At 50.0% G+C, this 17,025-nt stretch overlaps 1 protein-coding gene and 1 long non-coding RNA gene across 7 annotated transcripts in view; one reads left to right on the top strand and one right to left on the bottom strand.

The window, feature by feature from the left end:
* Window positions 1–72: 72 nt before the first annotated feature.
* On the bottom strand, window positions 73–11,236 carry LOC115937033 (uncharacterized). Of its 2 annotated transcripts, none has more exons than XR_014146275.1 (5): window positions 10,829–11,236; window positions 4,878–8,829; window positions 1,533–1,677; window positions 1,032–1,126; window positions 73–198 (listed from the first exon to the last, which is right to left on the bottom strand). It is a non-coding gene; the product is annotated as an uncharacterized LOC115937033 (long non-coding RNA). The 2 variants fall into 2 exon arrangements; XR_004072376.2 differs by having other exon boundaries at window positions 4,878–5,060; window positions 10,829–11,228.
* C6H10orf71 (chromosome 6 C10orf71 homolog) overlaps window positions 8,915–17,025 on the top strand; it is a 28,593-nt gene continuing 20,482 nt past the window's right edge. For 2 of the 5 annotated variants that reach the window (XM_081823930.1, XM_081823926.1), the window contains exon 1: window positions 11,229–11,632. The gene's annotated coding sequence lies outside the window, so the exon portion shown is untranslated. Of the gene's footprint in view, window positions 8,997–9,224; window positions 9,336–11,228; window positions 11,633–17,025 lie in introns of those variants that run through there. The other 3 variants (XM_081823927.1, XM_081823928.1, XM_081823929.1) reach the window with 3 other exon arrangements.

Here is a 17,025-nt window from a genome sequence, read left to right as displayed (position 1 = left end):
GTATCTGCTCACAGCAGGTAAATGCTTCTGAAGATAAGCCTTATTTAGTATTAATGCCAGCAGAACACGTCCTGGTTTATATCATGTTCAAGGTTTAATTCAACTCAACATGGTTCCCAGTTCTCCAAGTGTTTGATGGTGTCCAGTGGCCAGGAGGGTGGCAGGGCTGGGTGTTCAGGGTCAGGCCCCCATGGCTGGCTTTAGGGAAGACATTGAGACAGGCTGTTGTGATCAGCTATCGCTCTCCAACACCGCCTAGACTATGCCCCGCTTAGAAAGCAGTTGCAAACACAAAAGTCTTCATCCTGACAGGTTATGTAAATGAGTGAAGTTCTCTGATGGCTAGCAGGAGGGTGCATGCCCTACCTGAAGGGGCAGCCCTAGCCCCTCCCCCCATGCACGAATGCCACCCAGTGGTGCCCAATCTTCCATTAAATAGAGCCAGACTCTCCTGGTCTTTAAATGCTACTAACGAATCTAAATTATTTCAAAACAAAACCCTCCCTCAGCTTTCTGGGCCACATCTGGCCATGGGCTGCTTTAGGCGAATCTGGGGCTTGGAGCTAAGAGCCAGGGATATGTAAGCAAATGTATGGGCTGGTCCCTCCACGAAGGCCAGGAAAGAGCCCAAAAGCCCCTACCGTAACTGGTGGGCACCTGAGGTCTGCACTCGCTCCGTTATCTGCTGGACTCTCCTAGTGACTTCCATAAATCCCCAAGACCCTGCCCCCTCTGCTGGAAAGTGAAGGGTGACAAGGTTGCTGAGCCTTCTTCAGAGGGCTGTGCTAAGAACCAATGTCCCATAAAGTGATGGGGAACCCTCTGCACACCAGACAGCACCATCCGTGCCAACAGAATGGTGACTAGTGGATGTCCAGGAAGCTCTGCGAAATCTCCCTGAAGTCTGGCCTCTGGAAGCCTCTGGAAGCCTCTGGAAGCTTCTGGAAGCAGGGCTCGTCTTGGGGAGTTGGGATTTGCATGTCCCAGATAGCGAAGCTGGAGGGGAAATGGTGGCCTGCAAAGCTACTCACCTAAGAGTGCGGACTGGCTCTATCCCCACCTTGAAAGTCGCTTGAGCCAGTCCCTGTCCCACTGTGCTGTCTGCTTCCTGCTCTGTGCCCTAAAACTGGACAGGAGAGTGCAAATGAACCTCCCCTGGTGGAGTTGAGGTGCCCAGAGGGGGTCTTGGCATCTTCTGTTCCCCAACAGGAAACTAGACTAAAGGTACATGAGCCGGGCAGCCCAGCTGTGATTGTGAGCAACCTCCACCTGTTTCCCGGGACCCTCTGCAGCAAAGGCAATGCCTTAGGGACTTTGGGATCTGCAAGGGTCCAAGAAGCAGTATTTGCCCTAGACACGGTCATCACATCACAGCACTGGCCACAGGCGAGTGACCTCCCCAGCCCTTGGGAGAAAGTAGACAGCCACGGGCTTTCTAGAGAAACTCCTCCTGCACTGGGGTATTTTTAGCCCCACCATCCCATATAGCCATTCCAGCGGTGTTAACGTCATGGGTGAAATTAGCCACTCACCTTTGCCAGGACAAGGTGGCTCCAGCAGGGTGAGTGGGGTGGGGGAACTGAAAGCGCCCCACCAAAACTCTGCACTCAGGTTTCCTGCAAGCTGATCCAACTATAATCTCTGGCCAAAAGTAGGAATTAGGTTTTCTTCACCCTGCTACAAATCATCTCAATGAAAAATGCATCATCATTATTTTTACAAAGGAAAAATCAACACACACATATTTTGTTTATAAAACAGTATCTGTTGGTTTTAGGTATCTTTTTACCTAATGCTTAGTGATATGTTACTGGAGAACTTTTCTTTACATAAATCCATCATTACAGGGTTTTTTCTTTCCGTGAATATACACATTTTTACTTGGTTATTTAATAATCTACTATAAATATGTTCTTCTATTTTAAGTTTTTAATTTTTAAGCATAACCTTAGCCAACCAAACTCTAAAATTGGACATTTAATTGTTTCTGATGTTTTGTGTCCCTGCCAACATTTGTAGAAACATTGGCCTCCTTGAAGCCACTTAATATCAAATAACCCTAAGTGAGGTTACCAGACAGACTGGAGTCTACGGGATGGGCCGGGCAGACCCAGGTGCCACCTCCTCTGCCACGTGACCCGAGGGACAGTCTCAGATCTCACCCTGGCTCTTGCAGAGCCACCTGACCACCGAGTTCTCCGACTCCCTGCTGCGTCTCCTTCCCCGGAGCTCCCACCTGCCCCTCAGCTCACCCTGCCCCTCTCCTTCTCTCCTCCCTGCCCCAGGGAATTTTCTGGGTTTTTTTTTTATTGTGGAACTTGCCAAATGTATACAAAAGTTCAGAAGATAGTATAGCAAATGCCCAAGGACAAAAATCCTGTTTCATGTACTCCAACCCGTGTCCCCATATACTACATGACTTAGAAGTAAGTCCCAGAGATCATCTCATTTCATTCATAAATATGAGTGTAAGTCTTGCTAAATAATAAAGCTTCTTTCTTTAACATACCATTACCATGCCTAAAAACAGGAGCCATGATCAAATACCCAGGCAGTACTCAAATTTTTCAAGTGGTCTTATAAACGTTTGCTATGTTTTCTGGAATCAGGATCCAAAAAGAGTCTATAGGTGGTGTTTAATTGATGTGTCTCCTTTAGTGTCTTTTAATCAAGTGATCCCACCTGCCTCAATTTCAATGGTTAATGTGTAAAAGAAATCTGTCACTTGTCCTGTAGGATTGTCCACACCCCAATTTTGCTCCTTGCTTCCTCACGGTGTCATTTCATGATTTCTCTGTCCCTGTTATTCTTTTAATCTGGTAGTGAAATCCAGGGTTAGGGACTTGTTCTGATTTAGGCTTGGTTTTTTGGCAAGAATACTTCATGAGCAGTATGTATTTTCATAAGGGGCCCCTGGGTGATTGTCATCCTGACTCACTGTTTCCCCCAGGGGTTTGAAACTGATAATGTTCTAGTTCTACCCTTCCTTCTTTACTAGAGAAACTTTTCTTCATCCATCACTTGGCTCCTTGAACTGTTTTGTACAGTTCACACAGGAAAGTCAAGTGAGGTACTCAACCCTGCTCCCCTTTTCAAAAGAAAGAAGCTGCTCCCTACATCTGCCCAGGGAGCCACAGAACTGTGGCTTGAGTTGTTATTTTTTTCAGGATCTTCATGAACTCGTGGGCTCAAGAAGATTCAGTGTGTCTCAGGGCGTGTGGTGTTTTCTTACTGACAAACACACTGTATCATCTTACCTTTTGCTGGTGGGAACCTCTTCAGATTGGCCCCTGTTCTTTTGATATCTTCCCAGGGGGTTTCCTTAGCCTGCCTGCCTTTCGTGTGACAAGGGGTTCCAGACTCTTTCTTATACATGTTCTGCTCCAGCTCAGGGAATGCTTGTTCTTTTTAATGAGAAATCATGTTTAGAGACAAAAATCTTTGTCCAAAGGAGATTCATTGCTGTTAGTTATTCTGTTGGTTATTATGTTAGTTATTGCCTTTTTATTGGGAAATGCTTTTTTTCTCTTTTTTAAAAGAAAGTATATTTTGTTATGCTTTCTCTTTATATTGATTTTACACTTGGATTTTTTATGTTTGATTTATATGATCTCTTTACTTTATATTGATATTCAATATAAATATACAACTACTGGGTTTTACTTACCATTTGGGTTTTATATTTGCATCTGTTGTCTCTAACACTAAAAAAAAAACCACTTTGCTCTCTAATGACATTAACATCCTTACTCATTTGCTTTATCTCTATCTATCTATCTATATTTCTGAGAACAGTGTAAGATTTTACTTGACAGTTAATTTTATGTGAGGCTATATCCTGACCGCGGATGTTAAGTCAACTTAATGTATTTTCAAATCATTTGAAATAACTTCCCCTCTGTGAAAGTATGCCCCCTACACATTAAATTCATTTGTTTCATTTTGCTCTAATTTTTAGGGACTGCCTTTTTCAAAGTTTTGGTTTAATCTAGCTTTATAAACTGGCAGGTACTTACATGGCTCCACATCAAATCTACCAAACAAAGTAGACTCAGGGAAGCCCAGCTCCTCTTCCCATCCCCAAACACACATGTGCCTTCCCTTCCCCACAGGTAACCATTTTGGGATTTTATTTATTCTATTGTTTTCCTTTAATATAAGTAAATATATATAAATACCCACATACTTGGACCCTCTTCTTTTTAAGTAAATGGTAGCATATGATCCCGAGAGTCTCCCCCTTGCCCTGAGAACGACGGAGAGATGCTCTTCATCGCTTTCTACAGCTGCGCGGTGCTCCACCGTGAGGCGGAGCCCGGCTCGTGGTCCTCCACTCGCCACCTCCTCCCCGAGCCCCCGGGTTTCTCAATCACTGCCAGCCTGCTGCAGATCTCCTACCCACCCCCGATCCAGCCCAGGTGATCAGAATTCCACCACGCGAGCTTCCTCAGCCTGTCGTGCCCTCGGTGAGCAGCGACCTGTCCTCTCGTTTACCATTTGCAACAGTCATGTGAAGGAATGACCAAACTGAAGTTTGGAGAAGTCAGATCACGTGCCAGAGGTCACACAGCTGGTCTTGGTAGACCTGGGAATAGAACCTGTACCTCTCTGAGGCCAAAATCCACAATCTTAGCCACTCAGCCACAGAGACTCTCCTGGCCGTGCCTCCCAAAGTTCTGTCAAGTTCTGCCAAGCATCAGGAAGGTTACAAGTGGAAAGAGGTGGATGGATTCCCCTGGCACCTGTGACCCACATCCAAAGGCCTTTAGGAGGTGAGACCGCAGGACAGGTGGGAGCCTACAGAGGCTGAGGGCCGGAACTCCTGATTTCAAGCCCCAGCCTCATCTTCTGTTTAACTCGTGTCTCAGCTCTCTTACCTGTAGATCTACGTCGGAGACGCAGGGAGGATAAAGCTTCACCTTGAGTGGGAAGCCACTGTGAAGCAGCAGCTCCCAGACAGCCACCTATTGCAACAGTGGCGTGGGCCTGGCTTGGCCAGTAACAGCATCTTCTTCTCCGGGGGTGGTCCTTGGGCCAGCAGGGTGAGCACCATCTGGGAACTTGTTAGAGATACACACTCTGAGGGAGGGCCACAGCAATCCATGTTTTCACCAGCCCTCCAGCTGACTTGAGAACCACCGCCCCGAGATAAAGCCAACACTGAGTTCGTAATGGCGGGGGGGAGATGCAAGGCCGTAAGGAGCCCCCCTCACCCCCAGTGCTTTCCCATTCACCCACCATCACCCATTAGGGGGTGACAAGAAGGCAGACAAAGTAAAAGTCCTCTTGGAGCTTGCATTCTGGAGAGGGCATCCACAGAGCATAAACCCATGACCCAAGAAGGAGATGGTATGAAGGATATAAACAGAATGGAGGATAACCAGGGCTGAGAGTGAGAGTCTTTAGATGGGATGGTCACTGAGGAAGTGACCCTTGAGCTGACACTTGAATGGGGAGAAAGAAGCAGCCTTGTAAAGATCAGGGGCAGAAAGCTCCAAGCAGAGGATCAGCAGGTGCAAAGGCCCTGAGGCAGGATGGAGCTGCATACATGAAGAGGAGCAAGGAGGCAGTATGGCTGGAGCCAGGGTGAGAGAAGTGATTCTTATATTGGTCCATCTCTGAGGTCAAAGCAATCATATTACTCCTGGGCCAGAGGTGGTTATGGAACGGTTAAACAGTGGCCTTCCTCCCCCGCTGCTGCTGGGGGACAGAGCAGGCAATGCCTGGGGGTGCAGAACAGCAAGAGAACACATTCTGGCTTTGTACCCCAGCCCTGCCTTATGATCCTCTTCCTCCACATCCAGTCAAACAATTCTGCCAGGAGACCCTGCTTCTAGGGGCACTTCAGTGATTATGGCACCAGGGAAAAAAGTCAGTTTAGGCAGACCGGGCGACCTGAAATTGAGACCAGCTCCACCGTCAATTACATAATTTGGGGCAAGGGATTTTTACCTCTCTGACTTTGTTTTGCATTTGGAATTGGAGATAGGAATGGTCTCCCCACTCCCCTGGGTGGTTGTGAAAATTAAAATATACACTAGGTATGAGACCGTTAACCCAGTATCCAGTAGGTGCTCGGAAAGTGGTAACTATCCCCATTTTTCTTCATCGGCAGAAAGTTTAATTTCTTAAGGTTCACTCTTTAACAGATAATGGAAGAACCAAATAGAAATAATAATACTAGTGATCTAGGAATACACAGTTCCTGTGTAACTTCTGAACTCAGAGCACTTGACGATGGAGAAGTTGAGACATTTTCACCGTGACCACATCAGCCCTGATCCCAGGAACAGACTGGCCTCATGGAAACAGTGGACGATGAGGGGCAGGGCCACAGCCAGGAGAAGAGCAGCCCAGCCCCACTCACTAGAAATACATGGCGTGAGCCACGTGTGTCATTTTAAATTTGCCAGTAGCCACATTAAAAGAGTAAAAAGAAATATGTAAAAGCAATCTTAATAATATATTTTATTAAAGCCACAACATGCAAAGTATCATCATATCCACACAAGATCCAATACACTATTCTATACAGAAGATCTTTCGCAGTCTGTTTTTGTTTTGGGAGGACTTTTTTGGGGCACTGTCTTGGAAATCCAGTGTGCGTTTCCCCCCCCTCACAGCATGTCTTGGTTCAGACTAGCCAGGTTTCGGGTGCCCATTAGCCCATGTGCTTGGCGGTGGCTGAAGCGGAGAGAGTGGCTCAATACTCAGCACGTCTGATCCGTGAGCTAACCTGTCCTGCCCCTGGTGTTGTGTAGTCTCATAAGCTAAAAATGCTTTTGACATACTTAAGTGGTAAAACCAAAACAGGAATATTTTGTGATATGGGAAAATTATGTAAAATTCAAATCTGTGTGTCCACAAATAAAGTTTTATTGGAACTCAGCCACATCCCTTTGTTTACGGATCAGCTCTGACCACCTTGCACTGCTGAGCTGGGCAGTTGTGACAAAGACCATCTGGCCCGCAAAGCTGAAAACATTTACTTTAGCCTCTTACAGAAAAAGTTTGTGGGCCCATATGTGAGGGAGTAGAGCTCTCCACTCCCCCTTCTCCTCCTGACTCTCAACTTCCAGATCCCTCCAGGAGGAGAGATGGCTTACACAGACTCCACGTGCACGGTGGCTGACCTCTCTGCTGGCCACCATGATTATGTTGGCATTTTAATAAACTGGATTTACTTCATTTCACAGCACACGTTCTATTTCTTGCATCGAAATCCTTCTCTAGAAACTCCTAAGCAAAGAATTCTGAAGGAAAGGCCTTAAGGAGAGCCCCCCTGGCCCAGGCGACTCGAGATAAGACTATGACACTCCCATCCTGGCACGAGGCTGGTGAGGCTAGGAGAGCAGCATCCCTAGGGAAGGGGTACCAGCAACCTGAGCCAGTGGGCTGTTTTCCAGCTGTGAGCTGCAAACAGGTGCCCCCCCCCTTCAGTTCGATATATCCAGCTCCTCTGAGCTAGGCACCAGACACACATTACCACGTAACATCCCTTCACAAGGAGCCAACTCAGAGTTCCTGGTAAGAAAATCCATCTAAAGGGAGGGGTCTGATTGCTCAGGCCCCTCAGCAGGTAAGCAGCCGGCTGAGGCCCGAGCTCCAGCAGTACCCCCTACAGTGACGTCCCATCCTTGCACCAGCCCTGAGGATATACTTTCACTGGGCCGACACTGAGGTACAGAATCCCCTCAGTTCCCATAACAAATTAGTAGCTAAGGAGGTGCCCTGGCCAGACTTTGCTCCCTTGCCAGGGAGAGGCAAGGAAAACAGGTGGGTGGAAGGCAGCCATGTTCCCTGGACTTGGGCTGGGAGTGCGCTTATGTTGGGGGCTGGGGGGTGCACAGAGATATACAGACTGGACAGGCAGACAGACAAACCCTCATCTGCATCCTCAGTGCCACTGTTAGCTGAATGACACCCAGGACCTCTGAAAGCCTCAGTTTGCTCATCTGTAAAGAGGGGGTATGTACAGACATCACACTGGGATAGCATGAGGATTCAGTAAAAGAACACACAGGCGGTGCCTGGCACATAATGCATGCTCGGGAAATACCGGTTTCCTTATGGTGTCTTAGCTCCCTGACAGGTAGCAATTGGTGGGGCTAGAACAAAATGGTGCCAGGCCCTAAGATAAAGAGTGTACAGCATCAAGGTTAATTTAGGTAAAGACTCAGGACAGTGCAGGGCACCGAGTTATAGGTTTGATAAGTATTAGCTAGCATTTACTATTTTGCTGTTATTATTAAGCCCAGGAAATGCTCCACCCTCCTGAAGAAGTTTATGCAAACAACTCGTAAAGAAGAATGAGCACTAGTGAAGAAACCTCTGCTGAGGCCTCCTACCAAGCAGTCTGGTACAACCACAATGGTGGAAGAATGGTGGGAGTCGCCTCATGTCATTTGTGGGGACGCAAGCTTCCAACACCCAGCCCCAGAAATTCTGCATTACCCCCATCACCAGCTTTTGAACATTTCTGAATAAGACAGATGCAGAACAGAGCCAGTTTGCTGCAGAATGAGGTTAGTAAGCATCAAGCACATCCAGGCAAGAGCGAGGCCATTTTCACCCAGGCGGTCAGGCAGCTGGGCCCCTCCCGCCTCTGTTCCAGGGGTTCGGCCGCGAGCTGGGTCCAGGGAAGTCACTGCAAGGATGGGATGCCGTAGCCCGCCGCCTGAGGACAGCTTTATTTATGCTCTTGCAGAATGTACACGCAGGCCTTGTTTTTCTGGATGATTAGGGAGCCAGCTCACATAGCGTCCGTGGTTCTACATTTAGAATTGTGTCTTCATTCACATTCTTTCCACGCAGCTCACAGCTCCTGGACTGGAAGAGAGTGGTCACTTTGCCTGGGCCCAGCCCCTGGAAAGATGCCAGCTCACCTCTGGTCTGGAGCAGGGGCTGAGTTCTCTGGCTGTGCTCTGTGCAGGGGTGGTCCACACCCGTGTGCCCACCATGACCGAGCCAGACGTGGAGACCACGGCACGGGGCAGGTAGGGCACATTCTGGGGGAGACATCTGATTCTACAGCGGTCAGCTGTGGTCAGGCTAGCCAGACGCCCCCCACCGCCAAGCTCCTGCTCCTAGGCCAGGCTCCTACCGGGTCAACGGTGTTTCATTGTTCTCTCCTGACCCCTCCTGCTGACGCTGACAAAGCTGTCAGCCACTCTCTTGCCCCCAGAAAGTTCCCTGGGTCACCCTTGTGCTTTTCATTTCTCAAGCAGCCACTTCAAGCAAACACCACCAGCTCTGGCCGCACTGCAAAGCTCACCGCTTCTAGGACCCCAAACCAGAGACATGCAGTCAGGCGCTCCACCTGGGAAGAATTAAAAGTAAGCTGGGGAAGGAAGGTGCTGAGGAGTGGGAGGAAAGCAAGTTAGGAAGACCAGGGCCCTGTGGAATGGTTTCAGCTCCTGTTATTCACACCCCAAAGCAAACTCCCCCATAAAATGAGATTTAATGAGGCAGCCTTCACTAAAATCAGGAACAAAATGATTTGGGTCGTGCACAGATAACATGTGAACTGTTGATGAATTTGTTTCAATGCGTAACAGGGGAAAAGATGAACTAGAACATCAAACCCATGATTTTGCAGGTACTGCTATTTACCATAAAGCTCTGCTTTTTTAAGAAGTCAATTTAAATTTTCCTTACAAAAATATAGTAAGTGATGGTACGGATGGTTGAAGGTGTGGCAAAAATTATCAAAAAAAATGACTAACATTTGAGAAGATTTGCAATATACAAGCATATCTGTGTATATGAATTCATTTGATCTTCAACCCAGTAGAACTTAGGCAGTCTGTCCATCTCAAAGATCAGTAAACTGAGGCACGGAGAGGTTAAGTGATTTGGCTGGTGTCAGATAGCTAGGAAATACAAGGGGCCAGGGTTCTGAGTCTTTTGTGTTGTGTTGTGTTTTCTTTTGTTTTAATGCTAGCTCACATCTCAAGTTGATTCTTTTCATTGGCCAGGTTGGCTAGTGTTGGTTTTGACAAGCAGGGGAGGTGGTGGGGTGGGTAAAATCAAGGGGTTCACTTAGAGCCTCCTACAAACTGTCTCGGAGTACTGATCAGTGAGCAGGTGTCCCTGTAGTCAGGTCCTAAGTTCTCAGGGCAAAAGGTAAGTTTTGAGGTTCCAAGGAGGAAAAAGGGCTGGATAATCCTGCTGGTTGGGGTCTGACCCCTCCAACTGCAGGGCAACAAGGAACTGTTCTTTCTGACTTGGTTCAAACTGAAGTGCATAGACCCGGGTCCCTGTGACCCTGGCCACCAGCAGATTCAAGGCTGGAGGTGGTGCCAGGCCCCGAGTTAGGGCTAGGACACAGGCCATGAGAAGCCCACAAGGGGTGGGGGCGGGGGAGGCAGTCCACAAATAGATACAGAGATACAGTGCAGTGCAGACTTTCAGGGGCTTTGAGCACCTCATATAGCAGGGTGCCTGGTGGGGACCAGCACCTCTGCTTTCCCAGGCCATGGGGCAGGGGAACATGAGAAAGGGCTCTTGGAAACAAAGACAAAAACTCTTGCTTTAAAATCCTCGCAGTGAGCAGGCTGTCACAGGGCCAACTTGGGGAGGGGAAGGGGGGCTCCCAGGGGTTGGAACAGCATGAGCAAAGGCAGAGGGGTTGGAAGATGTCTGGGGGTCTGCAGGCAGTTTGGAGAGCAGGCAACCCCAGGCCAAGATAGAAAGTGGCCATTGGGCCAGCGCCTCCCAGAGCCAGAGAGGGGAGCTCTCAGCTGGCAGGACGAGACCTGTCCACCGGCACTTGGACCTTGCACACAATGGGGCCTGCCATGGCCAGGTTCACCAAGTGGGCACTTACCTTGCCTCTTCCCTGATTATTTCTCATCCTTCTGAAACTCTCCCCCTGAAATCCCAGCCTGGCCTTCCCCCAGCCTGCAGCTGGGCCTGTTATTTTGCTCCAAAAGCACAGCAGAGTGCGGCTCCTTACTCGAGGAATGCAGGCCGCGGTCCTCCGAGGGGATGATGAAACAGGCTATTTCTGCCCCGGGACATCAGCAGGCCTCCGGGCGGGTGCTGGCTCCAAGGCACCCACTATCGTGTTTTTTAACGTTTCCCTAAACAAATGTTTTCCTTCGCACCTTGGGATATTTGTATTTGAATCTAGGTGCTGAAATAGCTTTAAGAAATCATTCTGGATGGAAGCTGGACTCATGGTTAGGGTCCAGCTCAGCGGCGAGCAATTTCTCACTCCCCAAGTTATCTATTACCAGCGGCCGATCTGGATGTAAAAATAGCTGCTGAGGCTGTTTGTTTAATCTGACTGTTACTTGACACCACGCGGGTGTTGCGATGCGGACTGTTTGCCTCTTCCCCACCAAGAACACCATTTGGTTTCCCCCAGCTGGGTCTCTATTTAGGTACGCTTCATGAACGTCCAGTGTCTGGACAACTTCTGGGCACTGATTTTCCCCAGGTGGGCAGGTCTGTGAGAACTAAGGGGTGTGGGTCTTGACTCGGTCCCTGGCTCATCTTTGGACAGCCCAGAGAAGGAGGCAAGAAGTTTCGGCGGCCATGCAGAGCCGGGCTGCTGGAGGACTCAGGGTTCTCTCCGGTTCCGGGCAGGCCTGAAGAGCCAGCAGCTGGGCCACGCGCAGAGCGGAAGGTAGGCTGTCGACGCTTGGCTGGTTTCTGAGCGGAGGCAGGGAGGCTGGAGCTCCCCACAGCAGGGACCTTCGCTCGGGGGGCGGCAGTCGTGGGGATGGAGTTCTGAATCCGGGTGCTGTGCAGGGTGGTGTGAGCCGCCAGGGGCACCCTGGGGGCTGAGGCTCTCCGTGGGCTGGGGGTGCCGTGGGTGCCGGATTTCCGTGTGGAGCAGGAGGGGTATGCTGTACAGAGTGCACGGTACAGTTGTGTGTGACTTTGTCCTTACGTGTATGTGTCAGGGCACTTTGCTCTCACACGGCCGAGCAGACACGAGCCTGTGGGTGGGCCTAGGTCATACATTGCCAAACGGGGGCAACCCCACGGTGACAGGTTCTCAGGCAGGGGACTATCTTGAGACTCCAATGAGGCTAGGCAGGATCCAGACAGCTGTAACAAAGAGGACAATTGGTCACTGGGACGTTCTGGCCGGTGGACTCTGAGAGTATGTGTGTCCTGAGCATGGAGCCCCCCACAGTGTTCTCCCACACGCTGGGGGTCCTCATCCAGACTCATGCTTGGCCAAATCTAAAATCATATCTTTCTTTTCTCATGGAGAATGGATCACTGAGGAGATAATACTGAATATGTGTGGAAAACTAGATAGCCTTAAAAAATTATTATTTAGGACTTTAAGCCCCTCCCATGGATGTTGATCATGGAAGAGGCCATGTATAAGTTTGGGGGTGGGGGGGCAAGAACAATATGGGAAATCTCTGTACCTTTCACTAAATTGCTCAGTTTTACTGCAAACCTAAACTTCTCTAGAAAATGGAAACTATTTTTTAAAACTAAATTATAGACCATTTCTTTCAACACATCTAACCCAATTATAATGAGCTCTATTTGAAGTAATATTTTTAAAAACCCGTAAGTATAGGAATCCTAGAGAGTAGATTAAACAAATGTTTGTGTTAAATGAGGTCCAATTTGCCAGCATTTGAGTTCCCTCGCCAACAGTGGTTAGTAAACCACAGCTGTGGGCTGGGCTCCTGGTTTTGTAAATAAAGTTTTATTGGCACACAGCCACACTTGTTCATTTACATTTTGCCCACGGCTACAAAAGCTGAGGCCATTTGGCCCGCAAAAACTAAAGCATTTACTATGCGGCCCTTTACAGAGAAAGTTTGCTGACCTCAACTATACAAGAACACTCCTTGAGATGGGTCAGTCTGGTACCCACACAAAAAAAGCAGGGAAATTTCCAGCTGTTAAAACAGCCTGTAAGCTGGACCCTTCAGGATCAGTAGCTGGCTCAGAAAGCCCGGCCCCTCCTCAGGGCTGGTTTTTCCAGTCTGGCTGGTACAGGAAATGTTCTGTTTGCCACTGGGAGGTTAGCTTTGCTATGGAGTGTGGCCTGGGCTGAGCAGGGCAGATTGTGCTTATCAGGATGGTTTATAAATAGACATCTCCGGGTGACCCAAGTCCAGCGTGCTTCTGCGCCTGGGTCTTTGAGAGGAGAACAATTGTGCCTGCTATTTGGTGGCCAGAAGCTGGTTGGGATGGGAGCAACTGTGACTACTGGGAGAAAAAGGGGCTGGTGGGATGCTGGGTCCTGGAAACAGGGGCTTGGATCTCCTGGGGACCTGGAGAGACAGGTGTGTGTGGAGGAGACCATGAAGGCTACAGAGGGCCACCAGTCCTCAGAGGATGAATGCATCCACCCTGGAGTCTCTTCATCAGTATGCAGGCAAGTGTCTTGGCATCTTCTGCTTCTTCGATCCTGACCCTAAGAAGCTTTAGAGACCCTTACAGAAAGGGGAAGCCCCACGTCTGGAAATAGCCCTTTTCCTCCAGCGTCTGCCAGAAATCTCAGTAGCTGACACCTGCCAGCCAGTGGAGACAAGGCTGGGCCATTTTCTTCGTTGTCTCTTGGGATTTCACTCCATCTGCAGAGGGTTACTGGAGAGATGCAAAGGGCTTAAGAGAAGGTGGCCCTCGTGGAGACATCAGAGCTGATATTTCCCAACGGGCTACAGAGGATCTTGGTTTTATTTCCACTTGAAGGTTTAAACCACATTTCACCAAATCCAGCCAATCTGTAACCCTACAACTCAATCGTACATTTCATTCAGTTAGTTGAAAAAATTTGTCAAAATACCTCTTAATTTCTACTTGGTTCCCAGGGATTGCATGATACGAGCTGGTGAGGACAGATGGGGGTGGGGCGGACAAAGGATCTGTCAAGGCACACGGACCAAGACCCAGAAATGGAGAATGTGGAACACTGCTGAGATGGGTCACCCCCAATGTAGGTCACCGGTATCATTATTGAACATTCCCTGGAGGCGGCTGCGTGTGTGAGTCATATGTGTCTCCTATTCAAGGTGGAGGGAGAGCATGTTCTCAGTTGACCTCGGCTCTCAGGTGGAAGACTGAAGACCACTTGGTGCAGAGTGCATTCCCTTCCAAGCCTGCATCAGTCAGCCTTGGAGAGCTTGACCACAGAGTTGGAGTGTCTGGGAATCTGACAGCAAGAGGGTCCGAGGAGCCAATCCACCAATAGTAGCTTTCTCCCCAGGACCTGACAGACAGACCTCCCTTTCCTAGTAGGAAAGGGCAAGGGACTCTTCCGGACCACAGCACGTGAAAGTGGGGAGTGGCTGTGTCCTCCGTTCTCTGCATGGCAGTCCCTCAAGACTCTGGCCCAGAGAAGGTGAGCACAGCACAGATTCCCCAGGGGCCTGGAAGGGCTTCCAAATCCCACAGAGATGCCTGCGCGTGCTGCCAGCAGGAGCCCAGGGGCTCTGCCACCTGGATGCTATTCCCTGCCTCATTGGGCCCCTCCTGTCCCTGAGGAGCCCCTTCCAGGGAGGGCTTGAGCTTCGGACGGGCTGCAAGGCTGAGCTACCAGAGGAATTTCATCTCAGCCATGCCTTCGCCTGGAGCTTAAGGCAAGGGGGAGAGGAAACGCCGAGATGTGCTTGAGTGACCCCACTCCCTGCTGACCGCGGAGGCCGGTTTCAGGCCTTGTGCCTCAGGGTCCTGCCTGCCTCATGCTGGAGATGCCCCTGGGTCTGCCCTCTGCAGGGGCAGCCTGGCCACAGGCAGCACCAACAGCTGGTCCCTTCACCTGGCCCTGTCAACCCCTCTCTGAGCCGGGTCAAGCCTAACGGCCGCAGAAACCAAAAAACCAGAATTTAAACCCACTGGGCTAAAGCCACCGACTCAGAGCCACTTCTGTCCCTGTGTGCCCACCGTTTTCATCAGGGCCATCCCTGGCTCCCTGACTCCCGTGTGCAGAGCGTTTTCATAGGTTGTCTGGGGTTTACTGCTGGGCTCATCCAGCATGGTAGGTCTGAGGATCTCCTTCGGGAAGGCAGGCACTGCAGCTTAGAGACGTTCAGTAATCTGCCCCAGGATGCACAGCTAATGAGGTGCTAAGATGCAAACCTGGGACCGGAGTCCAAAGTTCATGTCCAAAAGAGTCTCGACAAGGAGGCCAGTCCATGTACAAAGAGTCAAAACTTTCCTCAAAGAAGCCATGCACGCCCAGACAGCCTCCTCCCCTTAGAGCCTCAGAGGGTCCCTGCTGCTCCCGGAGACCCGCGGAGGTGCTCAACAGGGGCTCTGGGGAGGGGCAGATCCAGAGTCACAGTCCAGCCCCACCCTTCTTAGCCAGCCCCTGGGCCTCAACTTCTTCCTCTGTAAAATGGGAATACCAACCATTGGGAATCCATCTCAAGGGCTCCTCCATGCATTAACTGAGCAAACATATGAAAAGTACCAGGCACATAATAAATATGACGACTGTTCTCTCAGCTGCCCTATTTGTCGGGTTTTTTCTCTCCTGCTTAAACTCCAACGTGGATCTTTCCCTTCCAGAGGTCCCTAAAGAGAAACCCCAATGCTTCAGGGCTCAGCTGACTCATGTTCATCGCTCAGCGGTAAAGTAGCTGGCTTCATGGAGGACTGACCCGTCCTCACAGTGACCACTGGACATTCACACATCATTATTACCTAACCTCATATGCCAAATAGCATTATGGATCTGTACACTGTTAGCACTCGGGGTGGAGGACTCAGCCCGAGAGGGGAAGTGATGTTCCCACTCACACAGCAACGTGGGCAGAGTCTGGGTGACTCTGTGCCCACCGACATCAGCCAGCACATCCTGCTCTGCCCCACCAGCAACCCCCCAGGGGAAAGAAAGGAGGTTAAAGCTTTACGTAATTTTACCTAATTTAAATTTACCTAACTTTAACTTACATCTCAAGCGCAAGGGTAGGAGTCTAAATTATAACTGAGCGAGGAGGTTTTCCCTGAATTGCTTCCGGGTGACTGCCTGGGAGCTGCAGACCCATCGTTTAAGGGGAACGCCCTGTAAGCGCCAACGCTGCAAGAAGTTAGCCAACATCCCGTCTAAGAATGAGGGAGCTGAGTGGCTTGCTAAGGCAGAGAAACCAGGCGGAGAGGGCACACACGAGGGCGGATCCCAGGATAGGGAAGCCCTCTCGGCACGCTGGTCAGTCACTGCCTTGCTTACACTGGCAAAAGGCAATGTTGTCCTAGTGACCCTCGTGCCCCCGGCCCTAAGTGAGGCAAGATGTGTGCTGGGGAGGATAGCGACATTTACGGACAGCTACTCGGGGCCAGCCACCTCACAGACACAAATTCATTAGGTCCTCACAATGACCCCATGAGGCAAGTACGACTGTTAGTCTCATTTTACAGATGAGGAAACCGAGGCACAAATAGGGTTTATAATTTGCAGAGGGTCACTCAGAGCTAGCATAACCAGGAGCTGTGCCCAAGGAGATCTGGCATCAGTCCATGCCCTTCCCACTCTGTTATACCGCCCCCCTCTGGGGATGAGAAATGATGCCAGGTGGCATTTAGTGATCACCTACTATGTGCTTCACACACATGCGATCATTTAACACACTCAGCAATCCTGTTGGAGGATTCAAATCACAGTGGTAGATACGGGATTCCTTCCCTGCGCTGTCTGCTTCAAAAACCCAAGGTCTCCGGAGTGCTGGAAGCTTCCATTCATTGAGTCCTTATACTGTGTAAATCTCCTCTGGGCTCTTGACATTTTTTTTTTACCCCCACCCTTCACAACCACCCAATGAGGTGGGTCTTGTTGCAGCTGAAGGATCGGAGGCTCAGAGAGGGGACGTAACGTGTCGCGGTCACACGAGGCTAGGAAAGGGGAGCCCTGGTCTGACTCCAAATCTCGTGCTCCTTCCACCGCCCTCTGTTTGGTGCGCAGTCCGGACCAGGAGCTCATGCACACACAGCAGCCAAAGCTCTCTTGCAGCTGCCTTCGAACAAGCCCTGCCCCATGAGACCTCTCTCCTTCCACCTCCTGGACCCGCAGCTTGCACTCACTTCTGCCTGCTCTCCCCAACT

Source organism: Leptonychotes weddellii, chromosome 6, assembly GCF_054177405.1.
Source record: "Leptonychotes weddellii isolate Sample4059 chromosome 6, ASM5417740v2, whole genome shotgun sequence".
NCBI lineage: Eukaryota > Metazoa > Chordata > Mammalia > Carnivora > Phocidae > Leptonychotes > Leptonychotes weddellii.
This window is presented reverse-complemented; position numbering and strand designations above follow the sequence as displayed.